The sequence below is a fragment of the Dunckerocampus dactyliophorus genome, chromosome 12 (assembly GCF_027744805.1).
Source record: "Dunckerocampus dactyliophorus isolate RoL2022-P2 chromosome 12, RoL_Ddac_1.1, whole genome shotgun sequence".
NCBI classification, from domain to species: domain Eukaryota; kingdom Metazoa; phylum Chordata; class Actinopteri; order Syngnathiformes; family Syngnathidae; genus Dunckerocampus; species Dunckerocampus dactyliophorus.
In genome coordinates, this window is record NC_072830.1 from 8,033,690 (window position 1) to 8,043,811 (window position 10,122).

Consider the following 10,122-nt stretch of genomic DNA (forward strand, 5'->3'; position numbering starts at 1 on the left):
ACAGGAAAGGAAACCGTGTCCTCGTTCTCTCTTCATCCCTTGTCGTCCCTCCCTTAGCGTGAGCCAAAAGGAAATGACCCAACTCAGACAGGAAGTGCTGCAAGGTGACCAGTAGCTGCCTACTGGAAGGTGTTACTGTTTTTCTGTGTGTGTGTGTGTGTGTGTTTAATAGTGTTACATAAAGACTTTGGTGTGTGCGTGTTTTAAAGCAGTTTGGGTCAGGAAGCAGCTGTGGAGCGCAAAGTAACAGTCTGCACTCACAGCCGTTGAGAGTTAGCCAGCCTAGAAGCAACAGAAGAACCGTTCCCTGAGCCCGAAATCAAAAATCATAAGTAAAGCACCTTCATCACAACCTTGATGGGAGTCTGTCATTCTTGTCATGTCAGTTTTTTTTTATATTCTTTGTCCTTTTAATCAGTTTTTGCATGTCTGTTTACCTCCCCGCTTCTGCTGCTGTCAATCTTGACACATTGCTGTCACATGTTGACGACAAACTTTGTGGTTAATTTATAATATATTTTTATATTTTTAGCTGATGGTGATGAAGACGTGTCACTGTGTGGCCACATTACCCAAGCATAACCCAAGTATTCACTCATAAAAACCATAAAAGTGTGTATGGCATTAACTGTGAAAGATGTTGGCAACGCTGATATTTACATAAATTGGACACAGTAACTCAGCAGCATGAATAACATTTCTTTTTTCTATTCTCTTTCCAGACCTGTCTACCCTCAGGAAAAAGACTGCAGCCTGCAGAGCCAGAGTGGAAATTGGGTGGGATTCATGTCCGACACAGCAGAAATGGGCTTGGGTCATATTTAACTTCCTTCAGTTAAATCTTAATGAAAAACATTTTTGAAAGACCCTTATGGTCTGACGCTACTGTATTGCAGTATAATTTTAAGTCGCCATTGGTTACCCTAAATTCCGGTGTATAAGCCGCACACTGAATAAAAAAAAAAAAAATTGATTTTACATATATAAGCCGCACATGTCCATGTCATAAAATGGCATATTGTGGCACGTGCGGGTTTGGGAGGACCAGGCAGCTCTTTATTTGACAGGAGCCAATCATGAGCTATGAAAAAAGTCACAACGAGCTTGTCAACCCTTTGGAAATTGCAGGAGGTCATTACTTAATATGACAGTCTGACTCACTCATCTTACAAAGAACACTACAGTAAACTCAGTAAACACACAGCAACTTAACACTCAAAAGCGTTTATCTAATAAACATAAAAACAAGTACCAATACGAGTTTCAAATGAAAAAAATATATATTTTAAAGTTTCAAAGCATTTCATTGCAGCACAAGCGGCATAGAAAATCGATGGATGGATGGCGATGCAATGCTGCCTCTGAGGGAGCCAGAGGAGCCTTGAGGAAGACTGACATCATTGCAGGCAGGCACCAATGAATGCATTGCATCTGAGCAATGCATTCACTGGGGGAAACTTGAAATTGTTGTTTTTTTCCCATTTTAAACTCGTATTGGTACTTGTTTGTATGTTTTTCAGGTATACCTTTTGAGTGTTAAGTTGCCGTGTGATGAGTTTAGTGTTCTTAGTAAGATGACATTGTGGGTCAGTTATATTGTTATACTCTTATATATACTGACCTCCTGCGATTTGCAAAGGATTGACAAGCTGATAGCTCGTGATAGGCTCGTGCCTGACTAGCGAGTGGCACAGTATTTAAAAAATTAGTAGTATTTCTAAAGTAAAGGAGATGTCACGAGATTAGAATGTAGCCATAAATTACCGCTGTGTGTTTAAGAAAAAAGTAGCGGAAATTAAGGTACTTTTGTCTTATTCAGTTTTACTTTATAACACATTCTAATTTAACAAGCTTATCATGCAAATATATGCCTTGGAATTAATAGAAAAGTAATGATTTTACTTTGCTTAATGGCTAATTAATTTCATAAAAAATAACATTCATTTCAGCCTCTTCTGAAATATATTATGCTGATGATGATAATAATAATTGTGATAATAATTCTACAATTATTCATTACTATTTCTCTATATGACAGAGGTGTCCAGACTTTTCCGGCTGCATATGATAAAAAAAATACGGGAGCCACTTTGATATTTGACATTCTGTAAACCAAACCATGTAGATATGCCAACAATCCATCCATCCATCCATTTTCTATGCCGCTTATCCTCACTAGGGTCGCGGGGCTATGCTCTCACAATCATACCTATGGGCAATTTACAGTCGCCAATTAACCTAGCATGCATGTTTTTGGACTGTGGGAGGAAACCGGAGTACCCGGAGAAACGAATGGTGAGAACATGCGAACCCCACACAGAGATGACCAATGGAGTTTCTTCCCGATCTCCTAAAACTTTGCCAAATCGCTATCATTAGCTGACCGATAGTAGCAATGTTAGAAAAGACATGATCAAATGATATTAGTCAAACAGAAGATAATAGTATGTATGAGAAAAACCGAACCATTAACCATTGGTGTATATTTTTATTCGCAATAGACGTAATATAGCGAGGCTCGACACGCTCAATGACGCGTTTAAACCGGACATAACTCACCACTGACAAGGGCTGACTCGTTTCTCTTCCAGCCAATGGCTTTTTGCCGCCCCATGGAAGTTTCTCACGCTTTGCAAATTTTTCAAACAGCGGTGGATGTTTCAGGGAGACGTGGTGTTGCGGAAATCCTTCTTCAAATGCGCGATGAGATTGGTCGTATTAAACTTCCCCGGTTCCGTGCCACCACAGGAAACAAGCTAAAACAAGCTTTCCACTCAACTGCAACGTCTTTTTCGGACTTCATCGAAAAACGCAGCCACACGGCTGACATCTATGCTAACTACACTAGCACACGCTGTTGTTGTGATCATGTGGGCTCTGCTTGCTGAATATGAGTATTGGCGCGGAGTCTGGACCAGATTGCTTGTTTTGGAGTACCAATGTTGTCAATTTTATATGCAGGCCGATATATTGGACCGATATCCAATCAATATCGGATCAGGACACCCCAAGTCCTCAAAGCAGGGAGAGGCATATATAATGCATTCCGTATGTTCAAATGCTGGGATCTGCAGGAAGTGCTGGAGGACAGCGTACCTACTGCCACATCAGTCACCAAAAACTCAAACTAAATGTCTTCCTTCTTGTCAAAAGAACATCTGTAAGTATACTTGACTTTTCAACATCTTGAAAGTTACCTGTGTTGTTTGAAAAGTCAGCACATTTGTTGGGAATGTTTGAATTACAGTGATGCTTTCAGGCTCGTGTTAGTTTTGTGCTCTCTGATCGAGAATAACATGCAAATTGTTGGCATGTTAAATAGTTAAGACAGAGGAGGAATTTGTGCACGAAAAGCAGTCCAGGGGGAATTTGCAGGTAACGGGCCTGAAGCTGCTGAAAGATGCCGTCACTCCCCACGTCCTTGACCTCAACGTTGCACCCCTTGTAAAATTCCACACGAGGAACAAGAGAGACGCCACAAAAAACAAACACCAAATTCCCCCCCTCGCCCCGTTACGCATTTCACGCCAGATCCATTTAAGAAGCTCATACATTACCTCCCATTTCTTTCTTTGGACCCAGGAAATATTATTATTGCTCCATAGCTGATAACGTGTCGCACTTTTTAATCATAATCCGACATTAACTGGAAGCAGCTGGCCTCGGCATTTATAGAATGATCTGAAATTTCATTATATGGCTTTTCCAGCTGCCGAGGGGGAGCTAGCAGCATCTGGCAAGCAGCCTGTTATGCAGCCTCCTTCTTCAGTGTATGCATTTGAACGGAAACACAGTTAAGCTTAACAATTAATGCAGTAGCTGGGAGATTGATGAAATGCGTCACAATGGCGTGGCCCATTCACTGTTACCTCCGCCAAGGCGGTTATGTTTTTGCTGGCATTTATCTGTTTGTGTTGAAAAAAAACCTGAAAAGTTCTGAATGGATTTGGATGAAGTTTTCAGGAATTGTCGGAAATTGGACATGGAAGAACTGATTACATTTTTGGGGTAATCCGAATCACCTTCTGGATCCAGGAATTTTTTAAAAGGATTCTTTAACATTGCGAGATTGGACCACTTTCAGCTTTTATGCGTGTAACTCCACACAAAATGGTCAGAGCACTTGGAAAAAAAAATACAGGACAGGTTTTCAACAGGTTCAACAAAATATGAAAGACTGATCCAGATAATGGAATAAATCAGGATACTGTGCAACAAACACCCTTATATATCTCTCTCTATTCTCTCTCTTCTGTCTGCACCACCTATGGTCTTCCGCGTCCTGATTGGCTGTAGACCATTGTCAATCAATCTCCTCCGTGCTGTCTCTTGCTGTGGTCATGGTTAGCAAGCTAGCTAACTGTGTGAGCAGCTTGCTAACCGCCAATACTGTAAACAATAGAAGAAATAGAAGAAGCTAACCGTGTGAGTCTGAGCGCTGTATGGTTGCAAGTGTTCTCTCCGACAAAACCCACAGTGTCGACAAAATGCTCTGCACCCAAAAGGACGAGGAAGCCAGCCATCACACAAAAAGTTGGATTTCTGGACATGCTGAAGGAAGGCAGGAGATCCGCAGCTGTAAGGCGCTATTACGGAATAAATGAATCCTTGGTTCATGGGAGATGACGAGGCGGAGTAATGTGTTTTAACAAGGAACAAACATGCTACAGCCGAACAGCGCCAGGACAAAGAGGTACAGTCAAAGGAGTGAAATATGTGCGAGCCACTGGTCGCTTGTGTCCAACCTAGAAGGTTGATCATTAAAATTGACATGAAATTTGAACTATGAGAGTGTTTAAACAAGAGAGAAATGTACTTTTGTACAATGTACTTTTCTAGTTGATTATTTGGCATTGATTGTTGATTAATTGTGTCTTGCAGCAGCATGAGGCAACATGGAGTGCAGTACGTGGTTACAACCAGCAAAGGCGCTGTTGATTGGGTCTCCAATAGTTTGTTGTCTCATGAAGATGAACTTGATGTAAGTTGAGCCACAAGAAATGAAATTAAGTGAGAGAAAATAGTGCTTAAAAATAGCAATTCATTCATCGATTAATAGGCCTGTCATGATAACAAATTTTGCTGGACGATAAAATCGCCCTACAAATTATTGTCGATAATCGATATTATTGACATTTTTTTTCGACCATTTATCGGTTAATCACATGGCATAATAATGTGAGTACATCATATCAAAAGCAATAAACTTTAATTTCTCAAGAGTATACATATGCGTGTGTAATAGCTTCATTAATGTAAGCTATTTTTATGGCACTCAACGTGAAACTAAGTTCACCAATGTGCAGATTGAACCCTCTTTTCATCCAGCCTGTGTGGTAAAGATAGAAAAACAACCATGCATGCACATGTCAGTTTATCGAGGCCAGCAAAATGGCCGACTTATCGTGACAGGCCTATCGATTGAGTGAATTTTCCTTATAGCCAGTTGAGGAACATTTTGTCAATGCTTATCCTACTGGCAACAATTATAGTATATATCATTAATCTATCCCCAACAGTAACATACTTAGTGCATTTAGAACTTCACCTGTGCTACATGTACACTATACTGTATGTACAAACGTGTAATTTATGACTGCTTCTGCTTTTTAGTTGTGAATTATACAGCCGGTTTGAGACACGACTTGGAAATCCCCCGCGTTTTTATGGATAACAGTTCCTCGAATTGAAATTTTATTCAAACAGTCCAATTCCCACATGTTTTAGCTATTGTAGGCGCTTCAACCTTGATTTTTTGTTTTTTTTCTTCCATAAAATGGAAAACCTGCTTTGTGAACAGACACAAAGGAGCCATAAGTTCTATCTAAGATAGTCAATCTTGGAAATATCGTCACTTTACTGTTAACCCAACCATCACGTTTGTGTTGAGGTGTTGATTTGATGTGCTTTTCTGTGTCTTGTTCAGAGATTTTTCTGCATGTTTGGTGTTGTGGTTGCATAAATCCCAGCCTGTGTGTTTGCAGATGTTATTGTGGTTCATGTAGCCCTTTAAAAAAAGCTGTAGTCGACTTTCTTTTGAAGGCTTTTGATATCAGCTCACAACTGTAACAAATAACCAGGCACGCTGGCCTAAAAACGGTAAGTTTTGCCACAAAAAAATGTTATTATATATACCGTTACATAAAGTTCTATTAAAGTCAATTTTAGACTTTTAGGACATTAAGGAGTATAGAGTCACATTGAAAATAAAACTAAATCTTACTAAAATAAAGAAATTCGATGTAAAAAAATTAAAATAATAAATGATCGCTGTTTTGTGGTTGACTATGGCCTATTATTGTCAACATTTTTTAAGTTATATGTAGTATTCTGGTCACTAGGCGTCAGTAATATTACACTGAAGAGAGTTAACCTTACATTACATTACCTTAACACTGCATGGAGTGACAAAAGTTCTCCTCCCATTTAGTGGGGAAGTGGTAAGTTTTTGGCTTCTTACTTTGTCCTTCTCCCCCACTCCGTTTGAAACCCTTCCTTAAGTTCAGAATAAACAAATTGGAGGCTAACTCGGTAGCATGCGATGTTTAAAGTTGTAGCTGTCCCTTGTATCCCCTCAGTGATCCTGTAGCCTGAACATGACAGTTGAGCAATGTGTTGTAAACAAAGAATAGTAGGAGTGTAAGTGTGACTACAGGGGTGTTGTTTGACGTCTACAGGGCTCTAATAATGGTAAAAATTGTATTTAGAAGACCAGAGCAGAGCAGGATTACTATTGCAACAACACATCATCAGTAGGGTAAAACTAACCTGTCTCACGACGGTCTAAACCCAGTTCACGTTCCCTGTTAGTGGGTGAAACCCAGCGCTTGGTGAATTCAGCTTCACAATGATAGGATCAAAAAGCGACGTCGCTATGAACGCTGAGCCGCCATAAGCCAGGTTTTCTTTGCTCTAACAAGGAAAATATTCCGTTTATTAATACTGAATCCCGCTTTGCCGAAATCCACTCATTGCGTCTGGGTCTGGAACAAATTAACCGCAAGAAACGAGGGATGACTGTATTATGAAACAAAAGTCACACTTTTACAAGAAAGAAATCAGAATTGTGGCAATATGAGAGAAAAAAAAGGTCTTTTTACGAGAATAAAGAATTAAGTCTTGAGCATACAAAGCAAAAGTTTCATGAGAAAGACGTCAGAAATGGACAAGAACAAACTTGTAAGATTATAATAATAAATTGTAGTAACTATCTAACTTTACTCTTGTCAGATTACGTTTTGTCCGTATTTTCTTGTAACATTTTTCCTCATAACTACAATATTCTTATTATTTTTCTGTATCTCTACTGCTATTTACAGTATTTACACTTTCATATATACTGTATTGTTTTTGTTGTCACGTCACAGTTGAGCAAAGCAACAAGTGATGACCTAAGACTCGGGATGCACACTACTGCATGTCTACTAATTACAGAACATTTCTTATAGTATCAAATACAACAAAAATCTTATTCAAACAGACATCTGCTTCTGAATGAAAGCATTATGAATGACAGGAAAACAGTATGTCCGTCACCTTCACGTATAAAGTGGTGAAAATGACTCAGCCTAGCCAGCATATCAGGAATCAAAAGATGTCCAGTGAATCATTGGAGTATTTTGTGTGATTCAATGGGACATGCATAGTTTTTAGGTGAAGTTGCAAAGCTTTTGAAGAGCCGTTCAGTTGATTTAGTTGGGGATTTTGGTCTTAAAACCTTAATTCAGTGCATGGCAGCAAGTGGTCACCCGGCTTCCTTTGGTGTCAGCTCGGCACGTTCCGCGGAGACGCACATTAAGAGATTTCTCTGGAAGGCAGCCGGTTGCCGTTTGGAGTGCGGCGGGCCACATGTTTAGGCCACATGTGTGCTTTTTGAGACACAAAGCCCCAAAATGGAACACACATTTTAGAAATGCTGCGTACGTGCATTCCTTGAAGGGCTCAAAGGGAGGAAATGACTGCCACGGGATAAAATAAATGGTATTTTGGGAGTTCTTTAAAAGACATCACATTGTTATCATTTTATTGATTTTGTTTTAATAGGTTTACTATGCTACTGTGTCAGTCCACTTGTATTGCAGTGAGCTGCAGATAGAGGGCAGCATTTATCCATAAAAGAAGAACCAGAGCTTGGCTTCCTAATTGGCCTATTTAAACTTGCTGGTGCATTAAATGGAGTAAATGTAATGAAACAATATGGCTGCCTAATAAAATTGAATGCCTAATAAGACATCTGTAGAATGTGTAACAAAGTTATAGAGGTGGCACAAGTTTGAAGACACTCTGATCATTCTTTCTGACCTTAAGGATGGTTGTGTTTTGTGACATATTATGGATCCAGTTGTGCCTTGTGGAATATTATAAGGTTGCGTTCACACTGGTCATGTTTGGTTTGGTCAAAACCAGTGGCGGAGCTACGGATTGGCCAGGGGTGGCTGTGGCAACCCTCGGTCACTCTCCGGCCACCCTAGTGGCGATGGCTGGGGGACAATTTCGACAAACGCGGCTCTGTGGTGCAGAACATTAGTTCAGCCTATTTGCCGTTTCCACGTGGACGCATTTCACTGCAGCACACAACTTTCCCTGTGGAGCAGCTGTCAATAAAAGCGCGTCCTGCATGAACTGCAAGCGGTAGGCAAGTTTTCTATGACTACTTTGATCAGTTCCGGTCAAGTTTGACTTTGACTTAAATTCTGAAGCTTGATTCAGCACATAAATCTGTTAATAATGAAAGCTCTCTGTAGCAGCATGAGTGGGCATGTGAACCAAGGAGTTTAGAGTTAAAACAGGAGTGCCGATAGGCATCCTCTTCTGTATTATGCCCTGTGTGGGTTTGGCCGCCATGATGGGGAGCAGAATCCAGAAACTATGCATTGAAAACGTGTCCTCTGCTCAGCTATTAATTGCTCCTAATAGACGGCCCAAAAGCAGTGGTGCACCTACAGGGTGGCCAGCGGTGGCCGTGGTTCTCCATCCACCCCACTGGCCATCTAGACAATTCCGGTATCAACTTATTGCCACCCCAGTGAAAAATTTCTGGCTCCATCACTGGTTAAAACCAACTCTGCTAGTTCGGTTTGTTGGGTCAAGTGTGAACGCGATCAGAGATTGGTCTCGATCTGCTTGCAAATGAACTCAGATGTGGCCGATCTCAAATATGAACGCTACATGGACCAGTGTTAAAATGACAGCAAAAAACAAAAATAACAAACATGTAAGCAAAAATTACAGTGAAAGTGCTGTCTCTCTGCTCTGATCTCACAAGGGCCCCCTGTAAACGTATATTTTAGACGCTTTCTGTAAACTCTAACATGGTAAATATAGCAGAATATTGGAGTTACGTCATGTAATATAAGATAAGATTAACTTTATTTAGGGCACATTGGGGAAAAGCCACTGTTGCAGTAAAAAAATGTACAGTGTATATCCAACATGACAAAAATAAAAATGGAATGAAAGAAAGAAAGACGAAAGTACAATACAATAAGTGTGGTAAATATAATAAATAATAGAGACGTCCAATATTGTTTGCTGATGTTGGCATAAAAATGACATCATTATATCGATATAGGGTTGCTGATATTGATATCGGCACACGTCATCAGACTGCAGCCATGCTCCACCGAGCAACAAAGCTTGCCAGGATTTATTTATTTTTGCCTTCGGATTGGAAATACGCAATTCGCAATGACTGTAAAGCGCTGTTAATGCAAGGGGAGGGGTAAGTGGCACACCTCAGGAAGAACCTGTCAGAGTCACATGAAGTTCTTTGCAACACAATCATGATTTACGACCGACAGTATTAAAAAAAAACCCTACACAGCTGATGTTTGTGCCACGTGGAAACGTGCAGCCTTCCAAATTGTATAATTGCTGTTGCTAGAAGGACATGTTATAATAGTTGACTATGGGTCATGATTTTTGGAAGACTGACTCTCATCGAGACACAGTACTGTCAATTCCAGTGTATAAGCCGCACCCACTAAATTTAGAAGAAAAAACACATTTGTACATAGAATATATTAGCCACACAAGTGTATAAGTCGCAGGTGTACACGTCATAAAATGGCATATTGCGGCGCACGCGATTTCATGAGGACCAGGCAGCCCATTATTTGACAG